Raw genomic sequence first — 16,432 nt, forward strand, 5'->3', positions numbered from 1 at the left:
TTGAGTTTGGCAACTAAAACAAACGAACTCAAAGCCATAGGGTTAGTAGGATATACTTGGAATGAGGGTCTAATTGCAGCCAAAGAGAGAGAAAAGGCCAAGGGAGTTGCTAGAGAAAGAGGGGTAGTAAGGAAAATTTTTAATACACTCAGTCACATGGACACTTAACCAAGTTCTATTACAGTTTCATGCTATTAGACACTAAAATGTATTGTTAAGGAATAGTAAATAAAACAGTGTGGCACTAAGGCAGGGATAGATCGAACACAGGCAGAATATGGTAATTTAACCAAATCAAGGGAGGCAATATTTATTCATGAACAATTGGTTTTGGAACAATTGGCCAGCAGTTTGGAAAACAAGGTAAAACTGGATCACCACTTATTTCCTTAAAACAAAACAAATTCCAAAGGAATCAGAAATCAAAATCCAAAAATCAAAACCAGAAGAATAATAGGAGAATATATAGGAAAATACTTTTATAATCTTGGGGAAAAAATGCTTTCTAATAATATCAAAAATAAAAAACAAAGCAGTTATTTATATAAGAAATGATCATTACATTTAACTCCATAAAACTGTAAAGTTTCTGCAGAGAAAAACATCTTCACAAACTAGGTTGAAGGATAAATGACAACATGGAAGAGCAATTTTTCAAATATAGATCCAAAAAAACAAAACACCATTTTTTTTAAAAAGTTCCTGAAAATAAAAAATTTTAAAAATAAAAAAGCAATAGCTAATTTAAAAGGTGCTTCTCAAAATAAAGACTAAAACAAATGAATCTGCATGAAGAATCTTAGTTGGGTGATAAAAATATTCTAAAACTGGTTTAGGACGATGATTATATAACTTGGTAAATTTACGAAAAAAAAGACAATCATTGAATTGTACACTAGAAATGGGTGAATTATATGATATGTTAAATATGCCTCCATCAAGTTGTTAATAAATGACCAATAAAAATTAAAATAGATGTTCTTCCTCATTAGTATTCAAAGAATGCTAACAATGCTTCTTCAATGGTCTCCTCCCTAAGCTTCAAGGACTTCACGTAGTGCTGGTTTTCTTCAGGCCTCTCTGATAGCTCCTCTGTGTCCTTTGTTCATTCCTTTATTTCTAGAGGTGGCCATGCCTTAGGCTTCCTGTGAACCTCCTTCCCATTTTATCACATTCCCTCCCTAGGAGTTATCACCTGCTGAGGTTCTGCAGCAACACAGCAGTATATTATAAAACAACATTCCAGACCTTCTTCCTAAGCTCCAGAATTATGTATCCAACTTTCTGCATGGCTGTACCCCACTTGGCTGAATCACCAATAGTCTTCAGTCCCATTCTTGCCCCTGCTCACAATTCTTCTCAAGAAGTCCCTCCTCAATAAATGGTATCTCTATTTTCCTACTTGCTCGTGGCAAGACTCAGATTTATCTTAGGTATATTTCTATCCCTTGTGTACCCCATCTAATCCATTTCCTATTCCTATAAAAGCTATGTCAAAAATGCTTTTGGGTTCCATTTACTTCTTTGCCATTTTACAGTCACTCTGTAGTTCAAACCATCATGATCATTTTCCATTGAACTATTCCAAGAGCATTCTAATTGGTTTCCACTCCTACTCTGTTCCTCACTAAACTATTCTCCTGAAACTGAAAACATGATTTTTTTAATGCAAATAAGATTTTTGAGGCAGACACCAAGGTGCACCACTCAGATCCCCGTTCAATAAAGACTTATTGTCCATTGGCTGAGAGTGTTGCCAGCCCCTTCAGGGTTGTTCTAGCTGCAAAGAACTACCTTGCCCCAGGAGGTCACACTTGATCCTGGGGAGGCCCTCATCCAATGACTGGTCAATGTGAAGGTATAAAAGCCCAAATATCTTAACCCAACTGGGGAACCCCTGGAGAACCATTATAGTTCCACTGCTCCTCATGGGGTCAACCAAGGCTGTCACTGGGCCCAAACCCCAGAACCCCTTATCTCTTTGCCCAATCCTTCTTCCTTCTTGTTTCCACATGTGTTAATCCAAGACTAGTCCTTAGTGAACATTCTTCTTACCAGACTCTGACTCAGACTCAGACTGCATCCTCGGGAACACTATCTACAAGACTTTTGAAACCATGTGATGGGTTTATTTGGGTCCTACTTACCCAGACAGATTCCTCCCTTCCACTCTCTTGCCCTATTCTGCTGCATGTTTGTTTTCAAATACACCAAATTCCTGCAGGTCTCAGAATTAATGTGTTTGGTGGATCCAAAATAAGGTTTCATCCTGATGATGGCATCTAAACTACTGTAGACTATGCTATAGAGACCACTCATAGATAACACATTATTTCACTTTACATGCTTCTTAGAGGAATGACTCTTAGAAAGTTTGACATTCTCTGTAGCACCTGGTACAGAGCTTTGCTCACAAAAGATACTCAATAAATAAATAAAATGTGTATGGATTAGGTTACTTGGCAGCAAATACTCTATTGCAGGACCAAGTCACTGTCAACAACGGCATGCTCAAAACAGCTGTTCTACTAGAACCAAAGCAAAACTACAGAGAGATGGGAGACAATTGACATATAAAATTGACAACTGTCTTCTACGGTTGAGATCAGAAATTCTTTCAAGGCAGACTAAAGCACAACCTCAGCAGTGAGTCATACTCAAGGTATTTAAGGAAGTAGCAAGAAGTATATTGGGCTGTCTTTTTTCAACTCCAGTTTATCACATCTCAGAATCTCCCCTTTAGGAAAGATTTCTTCTTGAACAATTCCATACTAAATCTTTCCTCTTCTCCTGTTGAATCTTTGTGCAAGTAGATTCAAGACAAAGAATTCCTTTTTCCACCTATTCATAGTACATCCTTTCTAATCCCAAGGCCCCTTACTTAATGCTATTTTTCTATCCATTCAGGATCCTTATGAACAAACTCTCATGATTCCAGTTTGTGTGTAAATACACATAGTTAATTATGATGGACTATACATTCCTGAAGCTAACTGTGGCCACTTTAAGAAGAACCTCCTACAAAAAAAAAAAAAAAAAAAAAAAAAAAAAAAAAAAAAAAAAAAAAAAAAAAAGAAGGAGAAGGAGAGGAAGAGGAAGGGGAAGAGGAAGAGGAAGAAAAAGAAGAAGAAGAAGAAGAGGAAGAAGAAGCTCCTTCTTAAAAGGCCCCCTTGGAAAGTAAGTATGGTGATTTAAATAACTAGCTGGGTGTGGTGGCTCATACCTGTAATCCCAGCATTTTGGGAGGCTGAAGTGGGAGAATTGCTAGAACCTAGGAGTTCAAGGCCAGCCTGGGCAACATAGGGAGACCCTATCTCTACAATAAATGAAAAATTAGCCAGGTGTGGTGGCAAGTGCCTGTGTTCCCAGCTACTTAGGCAACTGAGGTGGGAAGATCACTAGAGCCCAGGAGTTTGAGACCAACCTGGGAAACATAGGGAGACACCATATCTACAAAAAATAAAAAATTAACCAGGTGTGGTGGCAGGCACCTGTGCTCCCAGCTATTTGGAAGGCTAAGGTGGGAGGATCACTCAAGCCTAGGAATTTGAGGCTGCAGTGAGCTGTGATTGTACCACTGCACTCCAGCCTGGAAACAGAGCAAGACCCTGTCTCAATAAATAAATAAAATAGTTAACTAAAAATTTCGGAGAAAATAAATAATCCATTTGCTCCCAAAAGATCTCCAAGAGAATAGTACCATGACCATACAGGCAGGATAATTTATCCTTGATCATGAGTAATACATTTGTCTTTGCATTTCTGTCTTGATAGATAAACAGCTCATATTATAAAAAATCATTCTTAAACAGTTCTTGAAGATATGAGGAAGAGGAACATGGATTAAAAAACAGGTAGTAGAAGTTGGTAGGAGAAAAGGGATAACAGATCACCCTTAAACCAGCCAGAAACTTAATTATCGCCTTTAGTTGAATCCAAACACCCAGTCTCTTGTTTCAAGGAGACCAACTCACAGAATATTTTTCATGACTAACCTTATGTTTGCAACTGAAGATTAAAAACTAAATATTATTTGACAAGTTTTTATATGACGACATAAAGAGTGGCTAGTACCCGCTGTTGACTCAGACATTTCTGCCAACCTCCTTTGCCTGCCAAAATATAGCTTCAATAAGCACACATAAATTTTATTTTTAATAAATAACCACAAAATAGTTTCATAAACATACTAAACTGTGGATAATTGTAGCTCACAATGAATATGTGTTACAGTTTCGGTAAATAGAAGTTACACAGTCTGAAGCTGGCACACGCTAACCCCATCGTATGGATTGATGTCAAACCAGCTCATGCTGGAACACCCTGGTGATTTTCTTGGTAAGCGGCCTACGTGCTAACTACTTGGGCTCCTGCCTTCTTCCAGCAGCCCTCCTGTTTGTCTATGCAGACATTAGGTTTCAGAGTCCTGAGAATTTAAAAGGATAGCTGAGGTCTCTGCTTGGTGTCCCAAAGGGTCTTTGCGGTAAGAAAAGTTCTTTATACCCTGACCAACATGTAGACACCTATGATACTTTAAAATGAATAAATAAAGGGCATTTGGGGAAATAAATACTGATGTGATGAGAAGGAACCAGTGAGAATAAACTGTTCTTTCTAACTAACTTTTCTTGGAATTTACATGTTCCTTTTACTCAAAAGATCCTTTTGGAAGAGTGTATTGCCTTTTCCTCTGTTGGCAGACATTTCTTTCTTTTTTTTTCCTTTTTTATTTTTTTATTCCTTGAAAAAAGCAGCTTATTGAAAGCTTAATGAATTTTTTTTTCTCTGTTAGAAATCAGCTTTATTTTTAAGCTTCTTTGACCACACGTGTGCTTTGATGAACTTCCCTCCCATTCGTGGAAAAGAGCTCTAGGTTCCTAACACTTCCAGCTCCAATTCTCCACATTCTCCTTCACTTCACATCGACCCCTGGGAAACTTAGAGTGAGAAAAGTCAAAGGGGGAATTTTTTTTTTTAATGTATGGAGCTTCCTTTTGAAGATGAGGAAAGAGAGTTTTATCTTTAGTAAAAACAGGCCCTTTTGTGGAAAGGAGACGTGATGATTGATCAAACAGCATTCAGAATTCCAGGGATGCCATGATATCGCTGGGTTAAATGGTGGAGATGACCCAAAGACCCTGTGCTGTTTGAAAATAAATAAAATTACTCCAGCAACATGTTCCGCATTCCTGTTTGTACTCGGCAATTTACATGCTTTGCATTCTGCCTGTGGTTACCTTTCACGCAGGTCTTAGCTCACGGCTGAATTGATTCAGTCAGAATTTACTGCAAACCTCCTTATGGGATGCATGAAACTGGGCCCTAGGACGGATGGGCCAGTGTGCATGGTAAGGAGGCAGGATAGAGTAAGAGGGTGGCCCCGACACCAAGAAGTGCTCAGCCTGAGGCCTTGGAATATCGCAGAGCCGTGGATTAAGGGCCTCATGAGCACAGGGAGAGAGTGACTCACTCTGCTGGAGGTTGACCTCCATCAGGAGGAATGCCTCGTGGTGTTTTGTGACCTATGAAACATTGGCAGCCTGCAGTGCTGCCGCACAATTCTGTTATGTTTTTCAGCACTGCCAAGGGTAGGTTTCTCATCTTAACCTCAGTCCTCCTCCAGTCTGCATCCTTTACAATCCTACACAACCCCCAGCAATAGTTCTCTAAGCACACCCTCCCTGACTCCAGTTAACCATTTTTTCTATCCTCACCCCAAATTAAATTCAACTCTCTCTGTATATTTCTTGTTAAACAGCTATGTGTAGAAAGCTATGCAGGACACAGAGGTGCAAGATCTTGTGCATCTAAAAGCTTATCACCCAGTAGGAGAGTTAGACACGTACAAATTTAAGTGGCGAAAAAATGTTGTAACAGAGCTGCAAGTGCTGTGAGCGCTTAGACAAAGTAGTGACATGTTTTGGTTCAGCAAGATTGTGAAGTTTTCACAAAGGTTCTGGCACGTACACTGAACCAGGATGCGTGGACACTAAAGATATTTGGATATGCAGCCAAGGGTGTTCGAATGTGAGTGTGGCCAGGGCAGAGGATAGTTAGAGCAACAGAAAAAGAGCTGGAGGGTTGGTTCAGGCCAGATCAAATCCAAATCAAGAAAAGTAAAAGTTACTCTGTGGGTAATGGGGAAGAGTTGAAGTTTTCCTAGGAAAAAAGTAACTTCTACTACCCTGTGGTTAAGAATGCTAATCCTGGAAGCAATGAGAAGGATTGATTAGACAGGATCAAGGCAGGAGCTGGAATGGACCCATGTCGAGGACCCAGTAAGAGTGAGCATAGAAGATTTTTAGATAAGAAGCTCTGCAGAGGTGGAAATAAATGTTTTCCTAACATGGATAAGCAAAGCTCCACTGTCCTGCCACTTTTCCTTTTTTAGCAATCAAGCAAGTGACCAAAGACATCAGATGTTAATAAAATGAAATGGCTATAGACAGCACTGTACAGAACCAATAGAACCTTCTACAGTAGTGGATACTAAGCACTTGATGTGGAATCACTCCGACTGAACAACCGAATTTTTCATTTTGTTTAATTTTAATTACTTTCAGTTGACATAGCCCTATGTGGCTAATGCTATCATATTGGACCATGTAGCTCTAAAGAATAAAATTATATTGACTGAACCAAGAGATTCAAAGCATTTTGGAAAAATTTACATTATGCTTCTACCAGCCATCAAACTTCAGTGGTGTTGCTGCATTTAGAAGATGGTGTCTACCTATCAAAAGCCCCATGTTAACATATAATAAGATGCAGTGCCTGTATTTAGCTCAGGCATGAAAAAACTTCAAATCGTTTTCACTTTCAAAAGGGATTCCTTTGAGTTGTCCAGAAGGGCCATCTTATCTCCAGTCTACTCGGGATAGCCTATCAGGGAGCAATAAGATCACGGAGGTCAGGAAGAGGTTGATTAGTTCTCTCTGACTTCACAGAGAGAAGGAACTGCCTTCGACTATCTATTTTCCAATGAAAGTTTCCCAGTGAGTCATTGCCCCGTTATAACCTAAGCACAGCAGAATGGCTATGGTGTGTCGTTAAGTGTTTTTGTAAGTTGATTTGTGGTGTTAACTTTCCAGATCATAGAAATGGTTTTGCTCAATATTTTTTCTTCTGTAGGTTTGGAGTCAAGAATTATAATCAGCTGCTAAGACTTTGAATTCTCCAGGTAGTTATTTCAATAACATCCTTTTGCAGTTTTCTTGGAAACTGATTCATTGCTGTATGAATTCAAATACATTATATGTGGTGGCTACTGGCCAGCTCTCAGGACACCTAACCTTTTTGGTACTTCACTCCCTATGTTCCATTACAGAATATGGTAAAAAATCTCTTACGGACTAAATAAAACCAGGATTAGATCACTTTTTACTTACTTATCTCTCCAACAAAATATCAAAGTGAAGCATTGAAAGAAATTATAGCAATGAGAGACTATAGAAATGACATTTAATTTACACATTGATTATATCTAGTAGAACAAGTGTTTTGAAGATGGCTACAATAATATGAATCTTTGAAAACATTTAAAAACAGAACAGATTGCTCCGAAACCAGATGAAAGAAATAGATCTTCCTAAAGCCACAAAGATGAAATAGTGCTTTTCAAACCGTGGGCCACAACCAGTTAGGTTATGAAATCAATTTAGTGAGTCAGATCAAATTTTAAAACTGGAACAGAATAGAAAGTATCAGTGTACCTCACACATATTAAAGGTAGAAAATGCTGTATTATAAAACTATCAGTTGTGTTTGTGTCAGTGTGTTCTAAGTTGTGATGTAAAATAAGTATTTTTTACAGAGCATTACTTTACCAAGAGCTTAAAAGCCACTGATTACCAAATGACAGGACCTGAAGTTTCTTGCTGTTGTTCTAGGTAGCAAATTGTTTTTTCATTGTTCTAGGTAACAAATATTTATCAAACATCTGTTCTATGCCTGCTATTGAATTCAGTTATAAGGTGAATACATCGTTACTTCCTTCAAATAATTTACCACCTAACAACATATAGACATAAATAATTATAACACAATGAGCACTATAATAGACATGAAGAGGTATGTTAGAAACATGGCAGAGGGAGCCTCTACTTCTGCATGTGACAGAATGCAGAGAGAAGACACGAGAAATACTTCACAGAGAGAGTGGCATTTGATGTCATCCTTGAAAAGTGACCTGGAGAGACAAGAGAAAGGCATTCCAAGAAAACAGAACATCTTTTATAAAGGTTGAGATGTGACTTGTACTATGCCTGGCGTCGGGAGTGGTACTCTAAATCTTACTGCACATTTTAATCACTTAATATAGCCTTCAAACTTAGAGGTGTAGTGAAAATAGAGATAGTTTATTTTCATTATGTTTGAATTGTTAGTAATATGCTGGTGTTTGATTCAGATCTTAAAACCATCAGTTTGTTGTTTTTTTTTTGTTTTGTTTTTTTGTTTTTGTTTTTGTTTTGAGACGGAGTCTTCCTCTGTCGCCCAGGCTGGAGTGCAGTGGCCGGATCTCGGCTCACTGTAAGCTCCGCCTCCCGGGTTCACGCCATTCTCCTGCCTCAGCCTCCCGAGTAGCTGGGACTACAGGCGCCCACCACCTCGCCCGGCTAGTTTTATGTATTTTTTTTTTTTTTTTTTGGTAGAGACGGGGTTTCACCGTGTTAGCCAGGATGGTCTTGATCTCCTGACCTCGTGATCCTCCCGTCTCAGCCTCCCAAAGTGCTGGGATTACAGGCTTGAGCCACTGCGCTGGGCCAAAGCCATCCATTCTTTTAAGAGCAAAGTTTTTCAAATAGAAGAGTTCCTCTCAAATGGGTCAAATGTTAGACTTCCTAGGGAAGAAAACAAAAGTCATTTGCACTATAACAGGGTTTAGCAAGAAGTCATGTAAGGCTCAAACTCCTTTCTTTTGCTGGTTTGAACAAAACAAATATTTATTAGAAAACAAAATCATTGTATGTTATAAGAGAATCAAGAAAATTAGGTCATGCTTTGTTATAACTGTTATTGGACATAGATCATTTAACTTAATTTCACACTTACAACATTTACATTACATGGTAGGGGTGGGGGGTAGAAATTGAGGCCCAGAACATCAGGTATGTGTGTCATGAATAATCATAAAAGGCTTTAGAGCCAATTTAGGCAACATTGATAAGCATGAAATTACAGAATAGAAAGTACTAATTCAAAATAAAACTTTTCATTAATTTTTTTCTTGGTATTATTTACATTGAGTGTGACTATGTTTGTTATTTATTTCAAATCATTCTGCTTTCTTTCCTTTTCCATGATTCCTCACAGAAGAGCTTTTACAATAGCGTTTCAACTCACAGGTGCTAAATGATATAGCAAGATCTAACAGAACTTTATATATAAAGCAAGGTAATAACTAAAAAGAAATCAGCAATATATTATTGCAGATTAGGTAAATAATCTTAGTAATTATTCTAAAGGTAACACGTGAATGAGCATTCTTTCTTTGTGATGGGAAAACTATTTTAATTACTTTTCAAACAATCTCAAAGAGTGAAAATTACCCTTGTATTTTAGATTTTGAAAATTCCATGAGAATTGACTCTGTAAAGATTTTGACATGGACTTGAAATGTAATCTTATTCCCCAAAAGTGACTTTTATTTTTTGTCTTTTGAGAATAATGACTTTGATTTGAAATGAGAAAATAAATAATAATATTTCTAAGCTTTGCCATAACACAGTTTCAAAACAAAAATTAAACCGTCCTGCTCAGGTACCTATTAAATTTTTCAGGTCTTAGGAGAAAGAAGCACAGTAATCATAATTGCAGACTCTACGAAGGACTTAAAAGTTAAACAAACCCAAAAGTATCGTAACTTTTTAAAGCGGTTCTCAAGGGTTTTCCAGAATAAAAAAAGTGATCATGAGTGAGTTTGTGTTTGGATTTGATTTTCATCCTGCGGGAGTGAACATTAAACCAAAAATACATATATCTTGGAGGAAAAGCTGCAGCTTCTTTCCCCAACTGTCTGAGTGCTCTAACGTCAGATTTTTCGAATTCTTCTCTACCTTGGAGGAATCAGACATTTCCAGGAGCACCAGGATGGATGCTTTTCTTTTCAGCGAGACTTCAATTGTCTACCTGTTTATATAGGAGAAGCTCTGTAATTTAATCTCCACCACAGAAGACAATCATTATGATTAAATGAGGCGCTGGTTTAACAAGGTACACCTAATAGGCACTTCTGCTCATCAGATCTTGCACAAACAACATTCTTTCATCGTGCAACATGTAAAATAACTTCTTCGTCCTGTTGTAGCCTCTGACACTAGGCACAGCATGCTACCTCTTGACTGACTTTTCACTGGAAAGCAGAAAAGACTTCACTCTGTCCTAGAGACCATGGCCTCTGTTCATGTAGCTTATATGAAAGCAGGAAAGGGAGACATTTTTTCCACTGTTTGCACTCACTGCGGGATTTGGGGTATACCACACAACAGAGGACATGTCTCTCTAAGCACATGGTGAAAAGAATGTGCCTCAGAGAACACAGCTTTTTGCAAACTCAATTGGTTTACCAGTTTATATATTATAAATTTCCTCTCCCTTATCCTCGTATTGAAACAGATGCATGTGCATGCACACACACACATACACACACACACACAATTTGAAGAAAGCCAAGCAAAACCAAAAAGACCCTGTAGAGAAGCAAAAGCAAGGGAAAGGAAGACAAAGCTTTAAAAAGGAGAAACAAACGTTAAAACGGAACACAACCCAGGATAAGAATCCCAGAAAAGGGAAAACAAAATATTTGAGCACTGTAAAAAGGAAAATATTTCAAAGGAGTGAAAAAACACCCAGCAGAACTGCAGTTCATGAGTGAATTTATGAACGATCATTTCCTTTCAAGCCCAAAGGTGGAACACATAGATCAGCTTCTCCTATCTCTCTCTAGTGTCTTGGCTGTTTCCATGTTTTTCTCACCATATCTCACATTTTTCTTCGTTTGGTAGTTTTGTTTTGTTTTGTTTTTCAAACCTCCCTCCTTCTGAGGAGGTGAATAGAAAGTGGCCCCTCTATAAATGACTATTATCCCTTCGGGGTGAGGAATGTAGAAGAACCACGTCAGGAATTCCAAGCAGCCCAGCAGCATGAGGCTGAGGCAGAGCCGTTGTTTGCAGAAGGGAAAGCGAGAGAGCCTGGACACACGAATAATGGAGCTGATGTCCTCAGAGATCACTGTAGCTTAGGGTTCCCATTTAGGTTAAAAAAAAAAAAAAAACTGATAGAGTCACAAAGAGGCACTATGAACTTCTAGCATTTCACTTAGATACGGAACTTATTACTATGTGTTCCTTCCATCCATTTCAGACTCTGGGGCAAGAGAAGCAGCCACCTCCCAGAATTTCTCAAATCCTGCCTTGTGCAGCAAATATCCCAGCTGCACCCCTCCCGTATTATGCATTCATGAGGTAACTCACAGAGGAATGCATTCTTCCCCAAGAGCTGTTTTGCTGGAGTTTCTAGAGTAGAAAGGAATTAAGTATAGATATGGCAGAGATCCCCAAATCTTATATTAGAAAAGAGAAACCAGAAATCGGACTTAGCTGCTTTTATGTGTGTGTGTGTGTGTGTGTGTGTGTGTGAGTGACAGAGAGAGAGAGAGAGAGATGGAGATAAATAAAAACATAAATAGGTATAGATAGGTAGATTAGATAGATAGATCTAGAAGAAGATCAACAATGTGTATGTCAGAGGTGTGTGAGCCAGAGCTACTCCATCTTGAATAGGGGCTAGGTGAAATGAGGCTGAGACCTATTGGGCTTCATTCCCAAATGGTTAAGGCATTCTAAGTCACAGGATGAGACAGGAGGTCAGCACAGGATACAGGTCACAAAGACCTTGCTGATAAAACAGGCTGCAGTAAAGAAGCCAGCTAAAACCCACCAAAACCAAGATGGCCACAAGAGTGACCTCTGGTCGTCCTCACTGCTACTCTCTCATTAGAGCCATCACAATTTACAAATGCCATGGCAACGTCAGGACATTACCCTATATGGTGTAAAAAGGGGAGGCATGAATAATCCACCCCTTGTTTAGCATATCATCAAAAAATAACCATAAAAGTGGGTAGCCAGCGGCCCCCAGGGCTGCTCTGTCTATGGAGCAGCCATTCTTTCATTCTTTTCCTCTTTTAGTAAACTTGTTTTTGCTTTGCACTGTGGACTCGCCCTGAATTCTTTCTTATGTGAGATCCAAGAACTTTCTCTTGGGGTCTGGATCGGGAACCCTTTCCTGTAACATATATATAATATATATAAAATATTTCAAAGGCGTGAAAAAACACCCAGCAGAACTGCAGTTCATGAGTGAATTTATGAACGATCATTTCCTTTAACATCATTCTCTGTAACATATATATGTATAAACATATATACACACACACACACACACAAAAATACATATATATGTGTGTATATATATATAAAATATATATAAACTATTTCAAAGGAGTGAAAAAACACCCAGCAGATAGAGTGACATGGGGAAACATTTTGCTTGTTTCCCCATCTAAACTTCCCAAACAACTGGCAAGTTCAGTGCCAATTGCTACACAATTGATTGGGCTATGGAAGGCTCCAAAAATGTAAGGGGCCAACACAAGCAAATGTTTCCCCGTGTCACCCCATCTGCCGGGTGTTTTTTCACTCCTTTGAAATAGTTCACATATATTTTATAAATATATGTATATATAATGCTTCCACATCTCGCCTTTTTAACGCCCTGTGGCTATTTTTGTGTGCATATGTCTTTTCACACAAAGGCGATATTTATGACTCACCATCAAAACATTACACAAAAAGTTACCTAAAGACTACCATGGATTTTCAATGACCAAATCATGACCTAACTTTCGGTCTTGTTCCTGAAGACTGTATCTAGGTAGCCATTCATCAAGAAGTAGCAAATACATCTGCAGGAGTTTAGACGTCAACACTAACTTATTTGCATGTGATCCTCAATTTTTAGAGCTCATGTGCACGGATGTGAAATCTCCTCTTATCTCACCCTCAAATTCTGGCTTAAATATCAGAACAGCTATTCTTCATAAGATGATGGAGATGCTGATGTTGATAATAATGGAGATGGTGATGATGATGATAATGATGTGATGGTCGTGGTGATAGTAATGGCAATAGCAATGATGAAAACCAACGACTACTGAGAGTTACCATTTGGCAGGCATGAAGCTAAGCATGTTTCGTGGATTATCTCAGTCAGTCTTCCAAACAGCTCCATGAGCCAAGAGCTATATCCCCATTTAGCAGGTGGAGAGACTAAAGCACTGAGGTGTTAGGTAATATTAAATATCACACTCGAGGCCACACACTGGTAGGTGACAGAACCCAAACTTGAACGCAGAAAACCCACCTTCAGAACTTGTGCTGTTAATGTCTACTATCTCCTGCACGATGCCCGTGCATGTTCTGAACGCTGAGAGCTTGGGCTCATCCATCAGATGTTCAGGCCAGGCACAGTGGGGATGAGGCGTGCATGTGTCTAAGTGTGAAAATGTATTCAGCTGAGTATCTCTGGGCAAGTTGAGTGCCAATTGCTACACAATTGATTGGGTTATGGAAGGCTCCAAAAACGTAAAGGGCCAACACAAGCAAACTGTTTCACAGTCTGGCTATTCCTTTCACACAGACGAACTCAGCAAGGCCAGCCCTACAGCAACGCAGAAGACATCTCCTGAGTGGATGCTTCACAGGTTTTCCAGCCGATGACCCCAAACACTGACGATCCAAGACATGTCATCTGTGTTCCCATACTCCACCTGAGATCTGAAATAAAACGCAAATACAACATATAAACCCTGTCATAACAGGGACCTGAGGCAAGAGGCAGAAACTTTTTGATATTAAAGAGCTCTAGAAAGATCCAAAGTTCACAGTACCCCCAACCCAACCCCTCACAACTGCTGCCATTCACACACACACACACAAACACACCCACACAAACACACCTGACAAGTGCCATCAAAACGGCAGACAAAAGCAGCCATACAGCAGTAGACAAAATTATTAGTAAGTGCTTCAAAGGAATAATGAAGGTGAAAGAGGGAAAAATCCTTAATTCATTCCATATGGTAATCATTTATTCAACAAATATGGTGTATCAATACTTATGGATATAAGTTAAGGCACTGCCAGTCTAATGCAAGACATAGACAAATGACAGAGTATAGAATATTCACCATCAGTAAGCCTTTTCTGTGAATGATTGTGTTTTATTTAGATATGCATAATTTTTTTAAACAGATTTGAACCAAATAATCTATCTTATGTAGGAATTAACTACTGTTTGGGGGTTCTACATATGTCTATTCCCACAGAAGCGTTAGTGGTCAACTCTTAAATGTGGTTACTTTTAAATATCAATAAATCTTGACTACACAGTTAGATTTTTACCTAATTTTTGGTTCAATCCCTGAATTTTAGGCACCCACAACCTGACTTCAGACATATCTTCAAGTAACTTTAATTAATGTATAGAAGTATGGTATAAGAGAGGACTAGGTGCTATGTTATAATACACACATAGGCCTCTCCTTTCTCAAAAGGACTTTATAATTGGTTATGGTAATGAGACAAGTATATAACTTTGCCACAAAAGGTATACAAATTATCCTGAGAGAAAGATAGGTACAAAAGATCATATTTGGTTGAAGGAATTCAGACACAGTTTTTCTTTTAATTCAAGCTCAAATCTTCAGATAAGAAAAGTTTTTATAAAAAATGAAAAGTCAAATTCATAACAGTTCTCAAATTTTAAAAAATATAATATTAAATATCCTTTATGTCTGAAATCCTAAGCATTTTCTTGTGTCTCAGATGTTTAAGTAGCTAACGGACTTAGCCAGAGCCTTTTTAGAGGGTGTGAGTTTGTCCACACTTCGTAATGCCCACACTTGCAACACTCGTCAGAAAGAGAGCTAGTTTCAGGTATGGTTTGATTCAGAGGCTCAAATAAAGACTTGAACAAAAATGTCTCCATCTCTGTACTCTGCCTCCTATTGTGTTAACTTCATTTTCAGTCTCCATGTTGTGACTCCTGTCAACTCTAGGCTCATTCTCCCATGCCCAGTCTAGCAGAGAAGAGAAAGTGTTTTTTCCCAGGAGCCCTTCCATCTTTCTTGGATTCACTCTTTCCCATCTCTGCAACGATCATTGTGGTTAAGGGGCTTTGATGCACTAAATGACCAAGCTTGAATCACAGATTTCATTCCCAGTGTCAAATATGACATCTGGTAGATGTCCATCTACCAGAACCAGATGGACAAAGAGTAGAAGAAGATGATCCCTCAAAGAGAAGGAAGTGCATCTGATGCTGAGTGTTTCAAACAAATAGCCTCTGCACATATTTCATTCTCCTAAGGGAGATCATATATACATGAATCTTATATTCCATTTACGTATGAAGCAGAGTTGATGAGAAATTAACAAAAGCAAAAATATATTATTTTTGTGGCTTTATATTACATTATACATATTACATTATATTTATATTATTGTGTGGTTTTTGAACCAAAGCCTCGATCTAAATAATTGATTCTTAAATCTGAGGTTGACTTTCAATGAAGAGTTCCACAGTCCCTTGAAACCTTGGTCTTCTCTGATGTGAACTCTAGAATCGCTCCCGCTGAGCTCAATGATGCAATCTGCTCCCCTTCACGGGGCTTACCTTGCATTGATAGAAAGGGTCTCTGAAAAGAAAATACATGCTGATTCTCTTCAATAAAACACGTGTTGAGAAATTGGGAGAAATGGCACCCCTCAACCTTGTCAACACATTGAAGCTAAACAGGAGAATATATGCAGAAGTAGGAAACAACCAGACTACACATTGGGTGCTTGTCTACCAGTCCTGCTCTATTCTCAAGGCAATTTCTTACTGCAGAGACTGTCTGTTCAACTGCAGAAAATGTACAATGGCTCTGAGAGTACTGTTCTGTGCCAGAAATGTAGGAAAGGAGGAAGGACCGTAAATGCATATTAATGAATTTGTTCCAGGGCAGATCATGCCTTTTGCTCACATAATAGTAAACCAAGACCAACATTCTGCAATCACAACTATTAAACACACTCAAACACGCCACCAAAACATATTTTTCCCATCATCTGTCTTTTCAGATGGTTATCATTATATTTCCAGTACAAAATTTTTTGCAAAAGCATCTTAATTTGCTTCACATTCTCTTTGGAAGTAAGTGGTGTTATACATGAACCCCAATTATTGTTGTCAGGAAAACAGAAAATAGCAGGTCCTTAATAAATGTCTTTTTTTTTTTTTTTTTTTTTTGAAATGGAGTCTCACTCTGTCACCCAGGCTGGAGTACTGTGGCACGATCTCGACTCACTACAAGGTCTGCCTCCTGGGT

The sequence above is a fragment of the Macaca mulatta genome, chromosome 12 (assembly GCF_049350105.2).
Source record: "Macaca mulatta isolate MMU2019108-1 chromosome 12, T2T-MMU8v2.0, whole genome shotgun sequence".
NCBI classification, from domain to species: Eukaryota; Metazoa; Chordata; class Mammalia; order Primates; family Cercopithecidae; genus Macaca; species Macaca mulatta.